Consider the following 24,424-nt stretch of genomic DNA (forward strand, 5'->3'; position numbering starts at 1 on the left):
TCTTTTTAAACTGTGGCTTTTGCTGAGGAGTCTTTTCTTCTTTTTTAATGGTAGACTGTGGCAAGTCTTTCTTTTGTTTCACGTATTCAGGACGTCGGTCTGGACGGCCCCCTCTCTCGCTACGTCTATCCGGTGTGTCCTGAAAGGAACGAGAGGGACGTGAATCAGTATATCTGTCTGGAGTTTTAATGCTCTCCCTATTTCTGAGATTGTATCTCCTTTCGGAGTTCTCCGGGTGTGGAGAATCAGCTCTCTTATTTCTTCTATCTTTGAAGTCTTTTTGTTTGTCCCAACATTTCTTAGGGCCCTCTTGTGCCTGCTTTGTACCCACCTTATGCGTGGTACTTTGTAACTCCAATTTCTTTGGCTTGGCTCCCAAACTATCCCGCCCTATACGAGTATAGCTGTCGGAAATAATTTTCAGCAGCTGTCTCTCTTGTTCCAGGTGTGGAGTTTCCCGGAGACACTGGCGTATTGCCAGTGCTACCACTTCCCCTTTATTATTACTGAGTATTATTGAGGAAACCGCGTCAAAGTTACGCATTAATTTCATCCCCAAATCCAAGGCTGGTGCAGCCCCGTGCTCATTCTGTATTTTTTTTAACACCTTCGGTAAATTGGCAAGTGTTGGGGTACCATGTGTGGTAGCATATATGCAGCGAAGACTCTACCCCATGTGACACAGTCATCCACAAAGGGAACCATCCCAAAGGGCAAGCACATAGTGAGCAATCCATGTTTTTCCTGTGGTCCCTTTTGGGGAAACACAGCTTCCAGCTGATTACTTTTATGGGCAATCCAGAATGGTATTTTCCCGTTCTGCAGGTACTTTACCCATGATAGTATACACTGTTTGTGGATTGATCCCAGTAGCCAATTGGTAACCACCAGGTGCTGGCGGTGCTGGACGCGCTGGTGTTGTTTTCAATGTTCGCATTACGAACTGAACTAATCGTCTATATAATGTCACTAATTCATTATATAAGTCTCGCAGATCTGCTATTGGCATATTTTGTATGCCTGGGTGAGGTGTGTATGTGGCAAACATAGGCCATGTTGGTCCGTCATTACTTATGGGACATAGCCTCACTCTTTGTAGTACATGTGGTAGGGCGCCTTCAAACCAGTTCTGGTGCTCTTGGTATGTGAGCGATATTTCATGATACTGGTATGCTCGGTACCGTGGAGGTACGTTTGCAATTTCATATGTGTGAAATGTATGTGTTCTTTGGTCCACCTCAGGAAAGGTGACCCAACAGTAAAATGTTTCTGTTTGGTATGCTTCATTAGCCTCTATTATAAGAGTAACATCCCCGCCCTCATCTGTAAGGCCATGCGTTAATAAATGTTGCGTTAGAGCTTGTCTAGCATTTTAAGGAATGTCAATGGCATCTGCCATTTTGTTTAGCAAATGGAACACCAAAAATGGAGAGAAGAAGCCCTTTTATGAGCTCGAGCTTGAACAACCTACAGCTTAATCAGGTGTTACCTTTTCAGCTGAGGAGGAATTTCCCAAAGACCACGGACGTCTCCGTATAATGGTACTTATGGTACCTGTTGTCTGTGAGACAGTGATATTCGGGGTATCCGTAAATTAGTGCCTAAACACCATAGTTGGTGTTGCCATGTCGTGGTTTGGACTCTTGCTCTAGGCACGACTGCTGGTTAAAGGATGACAGTACCTTTGCTTATAGGCGACTATGCCTATCCTACAACAAGTTGCAACTGTTGTCTCAACCTTACCAGCTCACTAGCAGCACCTCACCAGAAACACAATAGTAAAAGGTGATTTGTGGCAGCCTTTACGCATGGACTCGAGAATAAGACATCTCAGGGAGTGTCATGGTTAAACGGAGATTACCCCTTTCTCACAGATATATCATGTCTCATACAAACACAGGTAATGACAAAGATGCAGTAAAGTTTCAATAGTTTTTTTTAACACAACTGCAGTTTGCAATATGTTGCATGGGCTGCAATGATTAGGATAATGAATAATGCAAGAAACAGGATTGTGAAGACAAGAGTCATTACAAAGACCCCCACCATCTTGCAATGCATGTAAAAAGCATATGAGATGTAAGATGCCCCAATACCCTAATGTGAGCGGTCTAACCTCCTACCTAAAGGAGAGCTGGGTTTGCTAAACCTAATCTGCCAATGCCATGTCCATGAGAGGAACCCCCAACCCTTGTTACCTTGGAATAAGGTCTCTATCTCAGACTCCGTAGGGACACGAAGACTGGGTCAGTGTCAAGACAACGTGCAGCATCGGTGTCAGTGATGGTGGCGATGCCCTCTGGTCGAAATCTCTATGATTATCTGTCTAAAGTGTGATGTATTTATACAGATCTACCAGGACCCCTGATGTAGGTGTGTTCCCAAACAATAGATAACAGACATGCTTGGGACAGCAATTATTATAAACAAATCCCTCGAAAGTATAGAGAGGGAAAATCCCTAAGTGTGAACACCTACTGTTTGTTTGTCTTTGTCCCTTGATCTTGACCCCTTAGCGCTGTGGCACTGATAATGCAAAGCCTAACTATAAACAAGGCAGCCATCTTGGATGAATTAAATAATTAAATGGGCTAAGACAGAGCAAGCTAAGTAGGTTAAAAGTCACTAGGTGACAGGGACATGAGTCTGCAAGCCAGAGGCTAAGCTAACTTCTGTTGTATCATTAAAACAAACTAGGATTCACTACACCCCCACCTCCTCCCCCACAACTAATAACATGGGAGGAGCAAGTCTTGGCAATCATGCATCCTGACGGCCTGGCAGGAATGGGAGGAGGACTGGACTCTAAGTCAAATCTCTATTACTATCACCCTCCCCCTACCTGCATGCCATCACAAACCCCCAACCTTAACCTCACTCCCATCACTGCACCACCTCACACATACCCCATCATCACAACCCACCTCTCCCAATACCAAGCCCGGCATGTAACATCAATGCACGGACTCCCATCACAGACCTGCATGGACACCCATCACTAGAGCATGCGCACTAGAGAGAGAGAATCACCTAGCCCACCAAATAACTACTCACACAAGGCAAAGCTGTCATGGCAATAACAACCATAGAGGGCAACACACCCATGCACAAGATGTCACATGCAGAAACAATAACACTGCATTTACATCCCCACAGGTCCCCCACCCAACGTCACCGAGAGGAGGTACCAGCAACATCCAGTCCCCCCCACAGAAGAAGCCCACAGTGATGACAGCAGCTCTGGATGCCTGGATCTGGATGACCAACCTGGCCCATCAGGGACCTCCGGACAGCCGGTTACCCAGGCAGAGTCCCATACCACCACAGAGCCTCCCCCTTCAGGAAACACCAGCACAGTACCCACCCAGCGGGCCCATACCTCTGTCCCCAGGACACGTCAATCAGCAGTGTGTCCACCACTACAGGGACCCCAGGCCACCCCACAAACACAGGACGATCAGGGACCTGGGGTCAGTGGCAGTGGGCACACGGTTCAGGGGACAGAGGCACAGGCAGCAAGGTAGCTGGGAGGACTGCTGTGCAACAGGGGGAGTACAGGCCCAGGGAACCAACTGTCCAGGAGGCACTCACCAAGATCCTGGGAGCATACCACCATTCCCAGGAGACGATGGGCCTGATACTGGAGAAGTTGCAGGATACCCAGCGTCAGCAGGAGAGACAGTACCTGGGGATCAGGGAGGGCTTGAAGGATATAAAAACCACCCTGGTCACCATTGAAGGGGTGCTGGCAGACATGGCCAACACCAGGAGGGAGGCAGTGGCACACCAGCGGGCCCTTGACACTAGCCAAACCGATGAACAGCCTTCCACCTCCGCTGCCGCTAGTGGACAGGAGGTCCCGCCACAGGACCAACAGGCCACCAGCACCCCTCCCCCTGCAGAAGGAGAACCACCCCGCAAACGGTCCCTGTGATCCAGACAGAAGCCAAAGAATATTGCCAAGACACACGCCAGAAAATAAGACTCTCCTGATTGTCACCCTTGTGTCACACCCTGTCACCCTGTCCACCTTGAACTGCCATTGCTCCACGTCCTATGCCCCTTGGACAATGCACCTGTGATCCACTTAGACTGGACTCTATCCTGGACATTCCTCCACCATCACCCCAGCCCATTGCACATCCCCCTCTACTTATTGGCACTTAAATTAACACCATTTGAATAAATACAAATATGGAGTCTGTTAAATGATTGAAATATGTATTTGTTTAACAAGCTTTAAACATTGCAATATAACTGTACAGTAATGTATACATAGGAATGACCTGAAGTTGCCTGCAGTCAACACACCAGGAGCGATAGTGGGGCACAAATATCTGAAAGTAGAGATGCCAAAGGGTACTGTAAGTGGCCAGAAGTGGGAACATCAGCCTGCCAGTGACAATGTCAAACACAAAACAGTCAATGAAAAGTGAAGTTACAGTGTCTTACCTGTGTGTCATTGGAAGTATTGTCGTATTATTGCACTTCTGTTGTCCTCATTCTCATCCTCTGCCTCCTCATCTTAACTGTCCACAGGGCCCACTGCTGCCACACGACGTCTCCAGCCTCATCCTCCTGCAGAAAATGCACCTGGCGACATAAGGCAAGGTTGTGCAATATACAGCATGCCACGATGATCTGGCAGACCATCTTGGGTGAGTAGTACAGGGATTCACCTGTTAGATGGAGGCAATGAAACCTGGCCTTCGGGAGGCGGAATGTCCTCTCTATGATTCTTCTTGTTCATTGCCTCATTGTAACTTTCCTCTGCCCTTGTCCTGGCATTCCTCACAGGGGTAAGTAGCCATGAGAGGTTGGGGTGACCAGAGTCACCTGCAAATATCGAGGGACAACTGTTAGCCACACACTAACCCACACCATACCCATACACCAACGCCTATGGTTGGGAACCAAGGCTCACCTATTAGCCACACCCGGTGCCTCTGGAGTTGAGCCATCACATATGGGATGCTGTTATTCCTCAGGATGAAGGCATCATGCACAGACCCAGGATACTTTGCATTGACATGGGAGATGTACCGGTCCGCCAGGCACGCTATCTGCACATTCATGGAGTGAAAGCTCTTTCGATTTCTGAACACCTGTTCATTTCTCCGGAGGGGGGTGGAACAAATGCAATATGTGTACCATCAATAGCCCTAATATTGTTCGGGATATGTCCCATTGCATAGAAATCAGCTTTCACTGTGGCCAAATCCTCGACCTGGGGGAAAACGATGTAGCTGCGCATGTGTTTAATCAGGGCAGAAAACACTCTGGTCAGCACTATGGAGAACATTGGCTGAGACAGTCCTGCTGCCAAGCCCACTGTCACTTTGAAGGAGCCAGTTGCCAGGGAATGGAGCACAGATAGGACTTTCACAAGAGGGGGGATCCCGGTGGACTGACGGATAGCAGAGATTAGGTCAGGCTGCAATTGGGCACACAGCTCTGTGATTGTGGCGCTGTCCAGTCTATAGGTGAGGATAATGTGCCTGTCCTCCATTGTTGCCAAGTCCCCCAGGGGCCTGTACGTGGGGGGGTGTATCCATCTCCTATTCATCCTCAGCGGTTGCAATCTAGGGGGCAAAACGGTGAGCAGCTGGTCAGTATTCCATATTTACAAACACTACACTGCATTGCATGTTGTGACTGTAACAGTATATTGTTGGATAGGCCCAAATGGTGCCTATGTGTAATGTGATGAAGTTAGGTGCCATGGCCTGCCCCCCCCGAAATGGTGTCCACCTGTCCTGTATGAAGGGACATGTGGAAATGAGGTAATTCCGCTGAAGTTGTGCGCCGTTGCAGGAGGCGGTCAAGAACCGCCGTGCAACTCCTCATTGGATACCATTGGACCCTATGGGTTACAGTGGCCAATGGTGATGTACACCAGCGGTGACGATATGCACCGCCTCAGACGCCATTTTCTATCTGTTCACTCACTTGATACCTGACCTTCAACAGGAGAGGACCTACACTGCAAGTGCTGTGGTGACCTGTGTCTGGAACCAACCATGGCTTGTGTCACTGGGAAAAGGGCCCCTCCCTTCACCGCTGTGGAGTTGGAGAGACTGGTGGATGGGGTCCTACCCCAGTACTGAATGCTGTACGGGCCTACAAACCAACATGTGAGTACACTGTGAGCACGATGCATGGGGCATGAATGCATGGAGTGCTGTGTGTGAGGGCCTCGTTTGGGGGGTTTGGTGGAAGGGCCCTGGGCAGAATGCTGCATGTATGGTGGGCAATGTCTGTGCATAAGGGGATGAGGGGGCTATGGTGGGCCATGAGTGTAACAGGCAGGATGGTCTGACTGATACCTTTTCCTATGTGTATTTCTCTGGAGGTCAGCGCCCATCAAAAAAAGGGTATATGGCGTGCCATCGCCAAGGACGTGCGGACCCTGGGGGTCTATGGCAGGCAGAGCACCCACTGTCGCAAACGGTTGTAGGACCTGAGACGCTGGGCACGGAAGATGGCAGAGGCCCAGCTGGGGATGGCCTCCCAATGAGGAAGGGGTGCCTGTCGAACCCCGACCCCCCCCTGATGGCCCGCATACTGGCGGTGGCCTATCTGGAGCTGGATGGGCGCTTGGGGGCATCACAGCAGCCTCAAGGGGGTGAGTACAGTGCCCCAATATACTGTTTGCGCGTGGTGGGTTGGCATCTGGGTGGGGGATGTGGGCCTGTGGGTGCCCCTAGGCCAGGCCGGACATTGCAGAGTAGGTCCCATGTTGGGCAGGGTCTGATGTAAACCTCCTCCAACCAAGGTAGTAGGCATCCACTACTGGGCAGGGCTCTGTGGGTCTCAGGTATGCTACTATTGCTGTTAGGAATCCCTGTCCATGGGCTGGTAACTACCATTGTGACTGTTGCATAGGGCTGTTCCCTGTGTATGTGTTGTGTATGCCAGCAGTGGTGTTGTTGCCGCCATTGACCAAGGGTATCCTTTGTCTCTTCCCCCTTTTTGTTTTGTCACTCTGTCCTTAAGTGCATTAGCATCATCTGGCAGAGGAGCAGAGGCAACGGCGACAGGAAGAGCTGCATCCCACAGGGCCCAGGAGGCCGAATCCACCGACAATGAGAGCACCAGTGGGAAGTAGAGCGAGGAGAGCATCACGGCAGAGACTGGAGGGGACAGTTTTGACAGTGATACCTCCTCCAATGGAAGCTCCCTGGTGGTGGCAGACACCTCGGTGCCCACCCCAACTACAGGTACAGCCGCCACCTCCGTACCAGTATCGCCCTCCCAGAAGCCCCTCAGCGTGTTTCTCGTGCCCGCTCATCCAGGAGGGTGGGCATCTCCTTCGCCACAGGCACCTCAGGCCCTGACCCAGTTAGCCCTGCTTCCCTGAGTAAGGAGGCTATTGACCTCCCGTGATCTATCTCTGTTGGGCAGTCAACCATTGTGAATGCCATCCAGGGGCTGGCAGCCCATTTCCAACAAACAAATGCATTCCTGGAGGGCATTCACTCTGTCATGGAGGCCCAACAGAGATCAATCCAGGCTCTGGCCTCCTCCCTGATGGCAGCCATTGTCCCTATTTCTAGCCCCCCCTCCAACTTCCTCTACCCAATCCCATTCCCCTCAACCCCAACCTATCCCAAGATCACAGGCAGACCAGCATGCACACAAGACTACACATAGGAGTGGTTCAGGTAAACACAAGCACCACACATCATCCCACAGGCACTCACACAAACACCATCCAGATGCAGAATTACCAACATTCACTGCCTCCACTGTGTCCCCCTCCTCCTCGTCATCCACCTCCCTGCCAGTTGCATCTACACTCACACCTGCATGCACTTCATCCTCATCCACTCCCACCATCAGCATCAGACCTATCACTACATGCCCCTCACTGGCAGTCACCACCCCCACATCCATGCACACGTCCCCTGTGTCCTCTCCCACTGTGTCTGTGCCCCCTCCTCCCAAAGTACACAAACGCAAGCACTCAGACACCCAAAAGCCATCCACCTCCAGTCCATGCACCTGCACCCAAACACAGCAGACAGACACAGCTCCTACAACCACTTCTTCCTCCACTCCCAAACCTTCACCCTCTTCCTATCCCAATGTCCCTAAGAAGCTTTTCCTCTCCACCTTTGACCTCTTCCCTACCACTCCCCCACCACCCCCTGTTCTTCACGTTGGGCCAGGCTGGTCAGAAACCAGGCGAGCACCTCAGCCACCCAGTCCACGGCCACAGTAGTGTTGACAGCTACTGCAGGTGGGAGAGGATCCCAGGCACCAGGCAGCAACACTGAAAGGGTGCCTGCACCAGGTCCTTCAAGGAAGGACAATGAAGCACCACCAGCTGTGACAGGGAAGGGCAAGGAGGTAGCCCAGCTCCACATGCTCACCATTCAGAGGTCCCGGTGCAGAGCAGCAGCATTTTCCTGAGCTCCTGTTCCGAAGACCTACCTAGGATTTCCAGGCCCTGGCTTCATTTCCTTGGTGATCTTCAAGCAGGGCGGTAAGTCCGAGGTCGGGTTCGGCCCCTGACTCCGTTTTCAGAAATACTCGAGTTTTGGGCCTTTTGGTTACATTGCGTGTGCGATGGTTTTCTTGGCATTTAACTCCTGCAGTTCGGATCGGCAGAGTGCGGAATCGTATTTTGGCATTTAAACCCTGATGGTTGAATCAGCAACAGTGTGCGCAATTCATTCTTGGCATTTAACTTGCACAGTTCGGATCGGCAGAGTGCGCAATCGTATTTTGGCATTTAAACCTTGATGGTTGAATCGGCAGCAGTGTGCGCGATTCATTCTTGGCCTATAACTTTCACGGTTCAGATCGGCAGAGTGCGCAATCATATCCTGGCATTTAAACCTTGGTGGTTGAATCGGCAGCAGTGTGAGCGATTCATTCTTAGCATTTAACTTTCACAGTTCGGATTGGCAGAGTGCGCGATCGTATCCTGGCATTTAAACCTTGATGGTTCAATCAGCAGCAGCGTGCGCGATTCATTCTTGGCATTTAACTTCCACAGTTCGGATCGGCAGAGTGCGCAATCGTATTTTGACATTTGAGTCCTGATGGTTGAATCAATGACAGAGTGTGAAAGTCATTCTTGGCACTTGACCCTTGTGTTTCAGATCGTCGGAAAGCGCAATCATTTCTAGACATTGAAATCTTGATGCACATTTTTGATATTTAAAGTGTATAATAATTCTTAAGCAATTGCATCTTGAAGATCTAGACAAAATGCATCCTTGCAACCAATGTGTTCAATGATTACTGTTATACTGTGTCTTTGCAGAGTGATTCATGAACCTAATGCAGATTATTCCTGAAAACTAATATGTTTATTGATCACTGTTATTAAGCAGTTTCTATTCAAAGAAATAACTTGATTTAGTTCAAGGTTCTGAGCTTCAGATTGTATTCAAAGGAAACTCTCATATGGATGTTTGCATAATCCTTATTTATTTTCCAGGTATTCATAGCTTATAAGGTTATGATGAATGAAGGCTCTTGATTATTCATGTTATTAGTCCATAGCTATCCTGAACAATGCTTAGGAAAGTCAAAGTGCATAATCTGATTATTGTGTTCTTAACTTTTCCTTCCACAGGTCTCCTTCCACACTGTTCCCAACCTAAAAACCCTTCTCCCACTTGGCCATTCTTTAACTCTGTGCTATAACGGCTAGTAGAGTTTGGAGCTGCCAAGAGGTGGACATATTGGGAACAGGCGCAAACCCTGAGGATCCGGATCCCTGACAGAAGGCACCACCAGCAGTGTCTAGGAAGGGCAAGGAGGCACCACCAGCTGCGACAGGGAAGGGCAAGGAGCAATCCCCGGCTGCTGACAGGAAGGGCAAGGGGCCTGCACCAGCAGGTAGGAAGGACAGGAAGCCTGGTGCTGGGACTCATTCGGAGCCCCCACCACCAACCATGGTGATTCAGCCATCCGAGGCTGCAAGGAAAGGCTGGAGCCTCCCACCTCCACAGCTAGGACCGTTACCAGCACTGCCACCAGCACCACTGTGAGTACCCCCACCAGCACCACTTCCAGCAGCAGCAGCCCCAGTGGGCAGCTGTCCGAGGCTGTAGGGGATGGGCTGGAGCCTCCCCCCACCACTGCCAGCACTGCAACGAGCACCGCCACGAGCACCGCCACCAGCACCACTGCCAGCAGCAGCAGCCCCAGCTGTCTGGGGCCGCAGGGGATGGGCTGGAGCCTCCCCCCACCACTGCCAGCACCGACACCAGCACCACTGCCAGCAGCAGCTACCCCGGTGGGCAGCTGTCCGAGGCTGCAGGGGATGGTCTGGAGCCTCCCCCCACCACTGCCAGACCGACACCAGCACTGTCACTGCCACCACTGAGCAGCCGTCACCGCCGGCAGACAGTGTGTAATCCTGCCTCCATGAGCTGTTGTGCGTCCTGGCCCCTGAAAATCCTGTGGGTCTGATACCCAGGTGAGAGACTGTGACCTTGCACTCCCAAAGATCTGCATCACAGGGCACAATGCCCCCTCCAGAACCAGTGGAGAAGCCATCCACTCACCCCCATCCTTCCCAGGATGAAGCACACTGGGCATAATGCCTCCTCCAGAACCAGTGGAGAAGCCATTCACTCACCCCATCCTTCCCAGGATATAGCACAGTGGGCACAATGCCCCTTCCAGAACCAGTGGAGAGGCCATCCACTCACCCAAGAACCAGTGGAAGAAGCCATCTGCTCACCCCATTCTTCCCAGAATGAAGCACACTGGCACAATACCCCCTCCAGAACCAGTGGAGAAGCCATCCACTTGAGAGGCTGTGGCCTTGTACTCCCCAGGACCAAGCAGTGGGCAAACCACTCACTTGAGATACTGTGGCCTTGCACTTCCCAGGACCAAGCAGTGGGCAAACCACCCAGTAGAGAGACTGTGGCTTTGCACTCCCCAGGATCAAGCAGTTGGCAAACCACCCACTAGAGAGACTGTGGCCTTGCACTCCACAGGACCAAGCAGTGGGCAAACCACCCACTTGAGAGACTGTGGCCGTGCACTCCCCAGGACCAAGCAGTGGGCAAACCACCCACTTGCGAGACTGTGACCTGGTACTCCCCAGGACAGCGCACAGGGCATGTTGCCCCCTCCAGGACCAGTGGTGTTGTACTATCTTCCGGCTGAGGTGCCCCCCATTCCCCGTCCCCCTGAGGTGCCTGTGTATTTTCAACCTGATGCCCCTGCAGTGTTCTCTCCGTGTTGTTGCAGGAGTGAGCTGGGGCCTTGGCCTATGTGTTGTGGCCCTGTGGCCCACAGACATTGAGGACTGGGCAGTGTCCCTACATTTGTAAATATGTGTATATTGATGCACTTATTCATGTTATTTTATCGTATTATAATCAGTTTCTTCACATCTTTTTGTCCTTGTATTATTCCTGAGGGGTACGGGGGAATATGTAATGATAGTGCATCTGGTGGTGTGTATGGTGTTGGGGTGAGGGTGTTGCATGTTGCATGTGAGTGTCACTCTCTTTTTCCTCCACCCTCCCGTGAGTGCTAGGCGGCAGTACTCACTGTGGTCGTCTTCGCCGGTGTTGATGTTCATAATGCAGCAGAAGGTAGATGAGCATCAGAAATATTTGCAGCTCGGGCTCCATGGCATTGTGGTTGTTCCCTGAGTCTCCACAGGTGAGTCCTTTGACTTCTGAGATCTGTTTCCGCCATGCTTTTGATGTCGTTGGTACCGCCCTGGAAAAGGTGGTGGATAGGCCGGTCGTAATAGTGTGGGCAGTACATTGTCTTCCGTCTGGCCGTTGGCGGTTACAGCCATGGTGTTTGTTGATTCCGCCATGGCACTCGGTGTGTTAAAGTGGCTGTCTGTGTGAGCGGTTTCCACTGTGGTCATAAATCCATTTTGGTTACCGCCGGCCTGTTGGCGGTATTACCGCCGCTTTATCACCGACCGCCAAGGTTGTAATGAGGGCCTATGTATGGTTTGGGTTCAGAAGCTACTCTAGGCCCTCGCTGGTGCATGGCACTCGATGCAACACTTCACCTGCTCAAAGCTCAGTAGGCGGGCTCACACGATGGAACTCTTAGCTGCTTCAGCGAGTGAACAATAATCAACAAACTACGTCATGCAGCACAGCGTTGTGAAAAACGTCCTAAGGCTCATGGTGAGGATAAACACACTTGAGTTTGATTTGAAAAGAAACCCATTATTCTTTAAGAGGACAAACATTTCAAATCAGTCAGGGGTTCATGTTCCATGTCCATTGCTGCCAAGTTTCAAGTTGGCATATGTGTGAAATTTCCAAGTTTGCACAGTGTTTATGTGTGACATTTCAAACCTTAAGTGTGACACTATGAGCAGGACCACTGAAATTATGCGATTGTGCGGCAGCAGTGATTTTCGCATAGTTGTATATTTGCCACATTTGCTACCTAATCCATCCTCTGCAGATTTTAATTTAAAAAAATAGTTTTTAGCTCAAACGGTTCAAAAATTACTAAAAACGCAGCAACACGTGTTGCAGCACAGTGGAAGGCCTTTGCAAAGGTTGGCTGGTTACCTTTCTATAGCTTATTACTATCTTTGGGGGTTAAAATGGTACTAATGAAATGCAACTAATGTCCAGATAGTGTTAACAAGTTTCAAAATGACAACATATTGAAGTAATACTATCACAAAATGTACTTAACCCTGCCACATAATTTGGCCCTCCCTTGCTACATAATTCTAGTGGCCCTGGAAATGAGTGACATTTTATCAAGAGCCAAACAAGGCAGTTGGTTTGTATAAAGAGATGATTTTCAGAAATTAGACTGTTTTGAAATGTAGTAGTATCTAAAAGGAGATGAAAGGGGGGGGGTTGCAATTCTGAAATAGTTGATGAGTACTTTGCCATATCAGATTCTAACCATGCCACATAATTTGGCCCTCCCTTGCCGCATAATTCTAGTGGCCCTGGAAATGAGTGACATTTTATCAAGAGCCAATCAAGGCAGTTGGTTTGTATAAAGAGATGATTTTTAGAAATAAGACTGTTGTAAAATGTAGTAGTATGTAAAAGGAGCTGAAAAGGGGGGTTGCAATTCTGAAACAGTTGATGAGTACTTTGCCATATCAGATTCTAAACACATGGGGACAGACTATCCACAGTGCGAAATTGAGAGCCTTTCCTGCTTCATCTATGTGTGTCAAGAATCAGACTCAGTAGGAGAGCACAGAGCTGCAGGCTTAACAGCTTAACTCCTGGCACTAGTGAAGGATCGAACACACTGACACACAGAATACCGCTGGTGTTGCCCCCATCCTGTGCAGAACGAGGGGGATGCAACCGACTCCTGCAGCTGTATTTGGGCCAAATCTAGGATAGGAATAGCCCCAGTGAAGTATGCTGAATTTGTCCCAGTGTCGTTTGCAGGCACATTTTGCATTGCCTGCACTCTGTCTGCTATGCTTTTGGAGAATCAACCTGCAACGTGCGAGAGTCGGTTTCTTATTTTCAATTTTAGCAGGGTCCAACACAAAGGCCTTACTTAAACGGCCAATAGCCTTTCTTTTGTTCGACTCTTAACTTGCCGTAGAGAGCTTGTTGTCACTTCATAAGGTGCTTAAGGGACAAAAAAGTATTTGGTAAATTTTTAATTTGTTGAACCTGATAAATAGGAGCTGTGCATGCACTTTAAGAATGTAAAATGTATCTGTTTCTGGGAGTATTTACACTAATTACCATTTATGTAGCACTTACTACTTTATTTGTTATTTATGTTTTTTGCATAGCGCGTTTTATCCCCACGTAGGTTGTCTGAGAACTTTTCATCACACAGATAGTATAGAGAGACAGTAAATGGTACACGTTTTTTTAGTCAGTTTACAAGAAATGTCACAAGAAAATAGCGGTTACAAAGTGAAGGAGTCACATATCGCCCTACTGGTAGGCAGTACATGTTATGAGTGCATGGCCAGGAGAAAGAAAGTCAGGATTTAAAACGAAGCACAATGATTGAGGTTTTCTGTGGTTGGGGTTATCTGAATTAGTAAATCTTCATTAATGTGTAAAGGAACCCTTTCTAGCAATCTTATAATGACGAATGATCGATGAAAATAAACAATAAACCTATGTTGTGTGGTTTGCATGTAGCTCCTTAGTGCCAGTTCATAGTTCTGCACTAGAATGATTGTAACTTATGAACTGCGAGTAACAAAAAGATCTCTGTGTCAAAAGCAGTAACCCGCTGTTATGTACATAAAATGCAAATCTGTGTTATGCTTTGCAGCAGGCGCATCAACATCCATACTAGTTTAAGACAAGCCGCATCTGTGACTACACAAAACACAGACGAGTCCAGCATTTTCTTTTCAGTCACAGGGAGACTGAAAAGCATTGGATGGATCACATACATGGCCCAGTGCGTCTGCTTCTACGGAGCCTAAAATCAGAAGTAGAAATCCTGATGTGCGAAGGCGGGGTAGGTCGAACTAATCTCACTATGGACTATTTATGCAGAAATTAAAGTAAACTGGGGGTTGGGGTTTGAAGGGTGGCAGGTGGATCAGTGGTCAAAGCGGCTGCATTGGAGGGGAATGACACACCCATACTTTTATTACATATAAACACCGTTTCACTACTTTTTGTAAAAAGGCAACTGTCCCGGGACGGTCCCACAATTTAAATGCCTTAGGTGAATTGTCATTGAGGGAGTCTAATGTGCAGTGAAACTGAAGCTGGGGAGACAGCTGAAGAAGTCTTCCTGCCAGGGTGCCTGTTTGCCTGAAAGAAATGCAAATGTGAGGTAAGAGTTAATCTGCAAATGTAAAAGAGGCTTTGAAGCTGGTACTTGCTTTAATTGACCTAATCAATCAAAGATGTCCTACTGCAAAGAGTTAACAAATGGGCTGTGAGATGAGCTTTTAATTGTAAATATATTTGTATCACACTTACTTCACCAGGAGATGTTAAAGGGACAGTAATGTAAACAAAATGCACTATGTACACTCTGGGTATTAAAATCTATATCTTGGAAGAACCATTTTACCTTAAATATTTTGCACATTTTGTAACAGTCTATCCTATACTGTGTGTAATGTAAGTTTAAAATAATGACTTACATATTCATAGTGCTTTCTGTCACAGGCTGTGACCTCGCAGCACTAAAAATACACCAGTCACTTTTCTCTACTGCAGCAACCACGACTTAATTATGTGGCTCTCAGATTACACACCACCCTCTGCAGTGCATTAACTAATACAGGTTTCATAATGAACTATAGTGCATTTCACAATGAGTAACAACCTTATTCACGTATTTTTCATTTAAGCTGCATATTATTTTATAAGTAGCTCCTGATACTGAAAGACCAAAAAAAGTACAGAATATTTTTTTTTTAGCCACACCTTTGACTGCACCTTCATGCTCACTGACTCCGCCTCCACTGCATGCAGCATCAAAGTTTCCATACATTTTTTAAAGCACTTCAACCCCTGAGACTGATATATCATATACCAACGGACAGATTGGTGTAATTAGGAGCGCGTAGAAATATGCATGCTTTGAATCATGATCAAATTGATGTTGTTCCGTCCGTTGCAGAAAGAGAAGTGTGATCCCCATGCTTTCCAGTCCTTAAACACTGAACTTCTCTTTTTATTATCAGCAGAGACCTCAGTTTGAGTGTGTACTGCTGAGTGCCAGGTAAAGGATGTTTCTGACCACTTTCCACACACTTTCGGCTCTGAGAACATTTATATTGTAAACGTTTTTTGTTTTTTTTTAACCTTTTTACTGCATTCACTATACCAGCAGCATAAAAATAAATCAGGGCGGCCCGAGAGAGGGTCAATTTACTTTTGGAAGATGTTACCTGGGAGGTGCTCAGTGCTGGCACACATTAAGCCCCCTCGGGTTAATGTGTCCTAACGGGTGGGGGCCTGTATCTCAGCTGGGACAGGAGCATAGCTTCATTGGGATTTTGGGGCTCCACACCCCCCTAATAATTGTATCATGTGATAAAATTGTTGGGTACAGATGCTTACAGTCGGGTATGATGCGGTATCTGTTGGATTTCTCCAGGAATTTTTAGACAAACAGACAAAACGCACACACACTCTCTCCCTCTGAATGTTTGGAAAGACTAAAAAGTGTTGGTTATTTCAGAAAATAATGCTTTCTCTCACTTAGTACCCTTACCAATCGGCATTCCTCTCCTTGTGTGCCCTGCTTGTTGTATAATGTATTTTAACATTATGTGCCAGCTTGATTGTTGGGAATTCTGAAGCTCAGACCCCACCAGTCTTACTGACAAAACCAACCCCTTAGCTGGGAGCACTAGAATCCTCATGTAGGTATATCCGCACAGGTGGGGGGTAAATTGAGTTGTCCCGTAGGTCATTAGGTGCTAGTCTGGAAGCCGGGCATTTTGAGCCTGGGGCAAGTACAGTCCTCCTTCAGGACTGTGCTGGGGGAACTGCACTGTTAAAAATGGGGTCTCTAGTTGGCAGTCAATTTACATCCTGTCCAAGTAGGGCCCCTCACTCTAGTCAGGGTAAGGGAGAAATCCTGCTCAGATAACCCCTGATCACCCCCTTGGTAACTTGGCACGAGCAGTCAGGCTTATCTCAGAGGCAATGTGTAAAGTATTTGTACCAACACACATAGTAACACAGTGAAAACACCACAAAAGCACTCAACATCAGTTTAGAAAATAGCCAATATTTATGTGAGTAAAACAAGACCAAAGTGACAAAAATCCAACATACACAAGCAAAGATACAAATTTTCAAAGATTAAACTTCACTATACAGCTTAGAAACACAATAGCTCCAGCTGGGGCTATCGCAACGTCATTGACAAAGTCATTCCCAACACTCCAAAGCAAACTCGCGAGGAGGGCGGTGCCGGTCATGGAGTCACATGGACCCCCAGGTACAGTACCTTTGGCAAACGAGGAAACACACCAGTGCACGAAGTCAGGGAGGTAAGGCGTCTCTGGATCCGGTGCGGCATCGGTTCCTTCCCGTAGAGCAGGGGAGGGGATCTGGCGTCAGTGCAAGGTGTAAGTTCTTGACGATCTGGCAGGGTCGATGAACCCGGCGGGTCAAGACGCTATGGGTGGCCTCACGAGATCATGGTCACGCCAAGGGGCTTCAGGCGCTGTGGTGGAGTCAGGTGTCACGGATGTCGGTGACACGGCACTTCGGGACTCACGGAGTCGCAGAACTTCAGCGAGGCAGCGGCAGGCCTGCGGAGTCAGTCGGGGTTCATCCCACTCCAGTGGGGAGCATGGCTTCGGGTTGCAGGCAACGTTGCAGAGTCATGCAGCGGCACCAGTTCTGGAGACGTCTGGAGTTGGGGTGCCTAGATCTTCTTGTTTTCTCACGAGTACTCACTTCCAAGGGCCCAGGAACTGGATTGGCACCACTTGGCAAGTCAGGGTCCTCAGCAGGTGTACCCAGGTGCTGGGAGGTGAAGTCTCTGATGTCCCTGAGACTTCTTAACAGAGGCAAGCCGAGTCCAAGCCATTGGAGAAACTTCACGAGTAGGATTTCAGAAAGCAAAGGCCAGTCCTTTCCCCCTTAAGGCAGAAGCAGCAGGCCAGAACAGGAAAGCAACAGGCAGAGTGGCAGGTCCTCCTCAAGCATCAAGTGATCCAGAAGTAATCTGAAAAGTCTGGAGTTTTGGGTCCACTACTTATACTCATTTCTGCCTTTGAAGTAGGCAAACTTCAAAGGAAAGTCTCTGTTGTTCACAAGTTCCTGCCTTGCCCAGGTCTGGCCCCAGAAACACACCAGGGGGTTGGAGGCTACGTTGTGTGAGAATAAGCACAGCCCTTTCAGGTGCAGGTTTCAGCACCTCCCTCCCCACTCTAGCCCAGGAGACTCATAAGAATCTACAGGGCACTCTTCAGCTCCCATTGTGTCACTGTCTAGAGGGAATTCACAAACAGCCCAACTGTCAGTCTGACCCAGACATGAATTCCACAGGCAGGCAATGGCACAGAATGGTTAAGCAACAAAATGCCCACTTTCTAAAAGTGGCATTTTCAAACAGACAATCTAAAAACCAACTCTACCAAAAGATGCATTTTTAAATTGTGAGTTCAGAGACCCCAAACTCCATATCTCAATCTGCTCCTAATGGGAAACTCCACTTAAAAGGTATTTAAAGGCAGTCCCCATGTTAACCTATGGGAGAGATGGGCCTTTCAATAGTGAAAAACTAATTTGGCAGTATTTCACTACCAGTACATGCAAAACAGAACAGTACATGTCCTACCTTTAAAATACACTGCACCCGGCCCATGGGGCTACCCAGGGCTTGCCTTAGGGGTGACTTACATGTAGTAAAAGGGAAGGTTTGGGCCTGGCAAGTGGGTACACTTGCCAGGTCGAATTGGCAGTGAAAACGTGTACACACAGACACTGCAGTGGCAGGTCTGAGATATGTTTACAGGGCTATTCGTGTGGGTGGCGCAATCAGTGCTGCAGGCCCACTAGTAGCATTTGATTTACAGGCCCTGGGAACATATAGTGCTCTTTACTAGTGTAGGAAGCTGGCCTGGTGTGTGGCAGGTACCCAAGGTACTTACATCTTATACTAGGTCCAGGTATCCCCTCTTAGAGAAGTGTAGGCAGTGTCTAGAAGCCAGGCTTTCCAGAGGTAGTGGTGGATGGGCAGCCAAGGCTTATCTAGGAGACAAGCAAAGCTCATGTAATACCACTGTAGTCACACAGCACTTACATACATGAAAGAAAACACTCAGTTGTACAAAAATAAAGGTTCTTTATTTTTGGAACACAATACCACAAATTACTAGGAGGGCAACCCTCCAATAGGAGGTAAGTAATACACTAAACATATGCACAAGCAATCAGAAATAGACATAGAAAAGGTTAGCAAACAGTGCAAATAGCAATAATCAATAGTGACCCCAGGGAGAGCACAAACAATACAATATATTAACAAAATGGAATGCGAACACAGGACCCCCACCTAGGTAAGTGGATGTGTAGAGGGGAGCTGGGGAGTACTAGAAAACCACAGAGGTAAGTAACACAGTACCCCCCCAGCGATCAGGAAAGCAGGAGAAAATCACAGGATTTCCCCAAACCACCCAAAAGGAGAAAAAGGAGAAAAAGAAAACACCCAGACAAGACTGCAAGAAAACCAGTGGTGGATTCCTGAAGAAAGAATACCTGTGGAGAGACAGGACCAAGTCCAAGAGTCACAGTGGAGTCAGGAGGAGTAGGAGCTACTACCCACCCAGCTGTACTTGCAGCAGTTGGTCGACGGTGATGAAGAACAGGTCAGCACTGCAGACTTGGAGCCGGAGAAGAGTTCCTGATGGATGCAGAAGATGTTCTATGCTGGAGTGAAGATTGCAGATGGGTGTTGGTGCAGGAGTTCCACCAACAAGCCTTGGCAAAGGCAAACTCGCGGTTAGTGGAAAAGAGGTGCTGCCGGGGACCAGAAAGGCCCAGGAGGACTCAACCCAAGAGGGAGGGGGGGTCACAGGGGACTCTCAGCATCACAGAGAGTTCACAGGAGCAGAGGCAGCACCCACAGGAGTCCCACAGGACGGGGACGCAGGAGTCGCAGAAGGAGCCCATGCAGCAATACAAAAGAGGATCGCACGCTGCCGGGGAACCACGCAGGAGGCTGTGCCTTGCAGGAAGGAGTGCTGGGAGCTGCACATTACCTGAAGATCCCTTGGAGGGGATGCCAACATGCCTTGGCAGCTGCAAAGGACACGATGCACGGGGTACTGTCCTGCTTAAGAAGGCAAAGGCTTACCTCCACCAATGTTGGACAGCTGGCAGAAAGGCCAAGGGGACAACTCCGGACCACCACCCATGAGGCAGGATCCACGCAGCTCAAGATGAGGGGAGATCCACGCAGCCAGTCGTCACTTGCTGTAGGTGCCTAAAGTTGCAGGGGAGTGACTCCTTCACTCCCAGGGAGATTCCTTCTTCTTCTTCTGCAGGCTGAAGAGAGGCTGTCTTCTAAGGATGCACAGCCGGGGAAATGTTGCAAAGCTGTCAAGAGTCATGGAAACAAAGTTGCAGAGAAGTCTTCTTCATTGTTTGCAGCGTTTTCAGTTCCTGGAGGGTCCAGTCGCAGTTTCAGTGGCCAGAAGTAGAATTGGAGGTTGCAGAGGAGTCCTGCTGGAATCTCGCAAGCCGAATCTGAGGACCCACTCAAGAGACAGACCCTAAATAGCCCTGAAAATGGGATTGGTCACTTAACCAGGTAAACACCTATCAGGAGGGGGCTCTGATGTCACCTGCCTGGACTGGTGACTCAGATGCTCCCAGAGTTCCCTGCCAACCTTGGAAACAAGATGGTCACTCCCCTTTCCATTGTCCATTTTCGTGCCAGAGCAGGGAATGTGGGTCCCTGAACCGGTGTTGACTGGTTTATGCTAGGAGGGCACCAAATGTGCCCTTTAAAGCAAACCAGTGGCTTGGGGAGGCTACCCCTCCCAAGCCAGTCACACCTATGTTCAAAGGGAGAGGGTGTTACCTCCCTCGCCCAAAGGAAACCCTCTGTTCTCCCTTCCTGGGCTTGATCAGGTCAAGCAGCAGGAGGGTAGAAACCTGTCTGAGGGCTGGCAGCAGCTGGGCTGCCTAGAAAATCCTTTAAGACTGGTGGTAGGTAGCAATGCTGGGGGTCCTCTGAGAAGCCCCCAGAGCACATGGAATCATACTTCCAATACTTGCAACAGTATTGGGGTATGATTCCAACATGTTTGATACCAAACATACCCAGGTTCGGAGTTACCTTTATGTAGCTGGACATAGGTAGCGACCTATGTCCAGTACACACATAAAATGGTGTCCCCTCACTCACAAAGTCCAGGAAAATGGATCTGGAGTTTGTGGGGACACCGCTGCTAGTGCAGGGGTGCCCTCACACACAGGCACCTGCACCCTGCCCTCTGGGCTGAGAGGGCCTACCATAGGGGTGACTTATAGTAACCTGGTGCAATGACCTGTTGTGAAAACGGGTGCATGCACCCGTTTCACGCAGGCTGCAATGGCAGGCCTGCAGAACACTTTGCATGGGCTCCCTATGGGTGGCAGAATAACTGCTGCAGCCCATAGGGATACCCTGGAACCCCAATGCCCTGGGCACCTAAGTACCATATACTAGGGAATTACATGGGGGAACCAGTATGCCTAATTGTGGAAAGCAACAGGTACAGTTTACATGAGAGAGCAATACTATTGGGGTCCTGGTTAGCAAGATCCCAGTAGACACAGTCAAACACACTGACAACAGGCAGAAAATGGGGGTATCCATGCCGAGAAAGAGGGTACTTTCCTACAACTAGGGACTTAGTAGTAAATCAAATATGCCAATCATGGATAAACCAATCACCAATACAATTTAGACTGAGAGCATATGCACTTTAGTACTGGTTAGCAGTGGTAAAGTACTCGGAGTCCTAAAAAACTAAAACTGGTCAGTAGGAGGAAGGAGGCAAAAGATTCGAGGATGTCTCTGCAAAAAGTGCGATGTATTTATGCAGATCTACTCGGACCCCTGACGTAGTTTTTTCCAAAACAATACATAACACAGCATGCTTGAGATGGTAATTTCTAATGTGAGCACCTACAGTTTGTCTTTGTCTTTGTCGCATGAGTTGACGCCTTAGCGCAGTGACACTGATAACATAAATCTAAACAAAATGGCCTAACTATAAACAAGGCAGTCATCTTAGAAGAATTAACTAAATAAATGGTCTAAGACAGAGCAAGACAGTGCAAGCTAAGTAGGTTAAAAGTCAATAGGTGACGGGGGCATGAGTCTGCAAGCCAAAGGCTAAGCTAACTCCTGTTATCCCATTAAAACAAGCTAGGATTCACTAGAGTATAACATGCACCTAAGCACAGGTCATCTTCTTACTCTGCATTCCAAGCTGCAAGCTGCGGCCTGCTGCCTCCATGTCTAAGTTGGCCAATTAAACACAGTGGATGGTTTGGAAAACAACAATAGGCAAGACACTACCCCTGGATCCATTTGCCATTATTGGGCCCATTTTTTAATGCCACGCCAGGCGCTGAGACCACATGGTATGCTGCAGTGAAAGGCTGGGCTTGGCTGAGGTCCCAGTGCCAATAAGTGCTGCACAGTTCCATTGTGATTTGTGAATACTCAAGAGGATGCACTGTGTATTTGAGACCGCAGGCAGCACAGTGGGAACACTCACTGGCAGAGTGCTTGCTGCATTAATGCAGCTCTGTGTTGAGCACACCTCCCACAGGGTGACGCGGGCGCTATAAGTGTGAGGTCAATGCATTATAGTGCAGTGATGCGGACACCACACTAAAATGCTATTGTCTAACCCCTGATGCATGGTACTTGGCAGGGCTGCATGTCAAATGTGCCAATTTGAAATTAAAATTATTAATAGCTTGACATTTGCCATTTTATCGGCTAACTTCATTTTATCTAAACGTATATTTCAATAATTGAGAGAACTTTTTAACTTACATTGAATAAATAGTACAGTTAACCTCAAAGAAACTCACAAAACATTATACAAATTTAGAGGTATGTGAACTCTAATACAGATTAACCCCTTCGCTGCCAGGCCTTTTCCACTCAGGTGCCACGCCTTTTTTTGGCTATTTGGGGCAGTTCACGCTTAGGCCCTCATAACTTTTTGTCCACATAAACTACGCACGCCAAATTTGCATCCTTCTTTCCAACATCCTAGGGATTCTAGAGATTCTCAGAGTTTGCGAGTTCCCCTGAAGGAGACCAAGAAATTAGCCAAAATACAGCAAAAATGTATTATTATTTCTTTTTAAAGGAGAAAATGGGGCTGCAGAAGAAGGCTTGTGATTTTTTTCCCTGAAAATCACATCAACAATGGGCTTGTGGTGCGAAAATCACCGTCTGCCCAGCTTTCAGGAACAGGCAGACTTGAATCAGAAAGCCCAATTTTTCAACACAATTTTGGCATTTTACTGGGACATACCCCATTTTTACTATTTTTTGTTCTTTCAGCCTCCTTCCAGTTAGTGACAGAAATGGGTATGAAACCAATGCTGGATCCCAGAAAGCTAAATATTTCTGAAAAGTAGACTAAATTCTGAATTCAGCAACAGGTAATTCTTGTAGATCCTACAAGGGTTTTCTACAGAAAATAACAGCTGAAATGAAAAATTATTAAAATTGAAGCGAAAAAACTGAACTTTTTCGCCACGTTTTACTCTGTAACTTTTATCTGCGATGTCAGATTTTTAAAAGCAATATACTTTTACGTCTGCTGGACTCTTATGGTTGCGGGATATATAGGGCTTTTAGGTTCATCAAGAACCCTGTGTACCTAGAGCCAATAAATGAGCTGCACCTTGCAATGAGTTTTCATTCTATACTGGGGCAGAAATGGCCAAAAAATAATTTGGTCCCCCGGGGAGCGACCCTTATGCGTAGGTATAAAAAAATACAAATTCCCTGGTGTCTAGTGGTTTCTGCCTAAAAATAATTTGGCACCCCGGGGAGCGACCCTTGCCTAAGGGGTCACTCCCCACATATAAACCAAAAAAATAAATAAAAAATAAATGATCCCTGGTGTCTAAAGGTTTTCTGCCCCCCCCCTCCCGAGGGCAGATCAGCCTAATTATATTAGGCCCCCTAGGAAGCGGCCCTTGCCCAAGGGGCCCCTCCCCTTATGCGTAAGTAGGATTTTAAAAAAAAAATAAATCCCTGGTGTCTAGTGGTTTGTGCACCCGGGGGGGCAGAAATGGCCTAAAAATAATTTGGTCCCCCGGGGAGAGGCCCTTGCCTAAGGGGTCGCTCCCCACATATAAAAAAAAATATATATATCCCTGGAGTATAGGGGTTTTCTGCCCCCACGGGGGGCAGAAATGGCCTGAAAATAATTTGCCCCCCTGGGGAGCGACCCTTGTCCAAGGGGCCGGTTCCCTTATGCGTAAGTATTGATAAAAAAATGCCTGCCATCTAGGGGTTTCTGCCCCCCCGGGGGCAGATCGACCTAATTATATATGGCTGATCTGCCCTCAGGGGAGGCAGAAATGGCCTAAAAATAATTTGCCCCCCCCCCGGAGCAATCCTTGCCTAAAGGGTCACTCCACACACATAAAAAAAATAAAAAGAAACAAAAAAAAACTAGCGCTGGTGTCTAGGGCTTTTTTGCCCCCAGGAGGGGCAGAAATGGCCTAAAAATGATTTGGCCCCATGAGGAGGGGTCCTTACCCAAGTGGCCGCTCCCCTTATTGAAATCTACAAAAACAAATCCATTGTATTTAGTGGGCATTTCTGCTGCCTGAGCGCATCGCGTTCGGGCATCAGAAATGCTTTGAGAGACATGAAAGGAAAGGTCTTTCCTTTCATGTCTCTCCCGCCCGACCACCCGGTCGGAAGAGAAATGCTTTTGCATTTCTCTTCCGGAATGCGATCCTAGGTGACCTCTGATGAGGTCAGTGCGCAAACC

The sequence above is a fragment of the Pleurodeles waltl genome, chromosome 3_1 (assembly GCF_031143425.1).
Source record: "Pleurodeles waltl isolate 20211129_DDA chromosome 3_1, aPleWal1.hap1.20221129, whole genome shotgun sequence".
NCBI lineage: Eukaryota > Metazoa > Chordata > Amphibia > Caudata > Salamandridae > Pleurodeles > Pleurodeles waltl.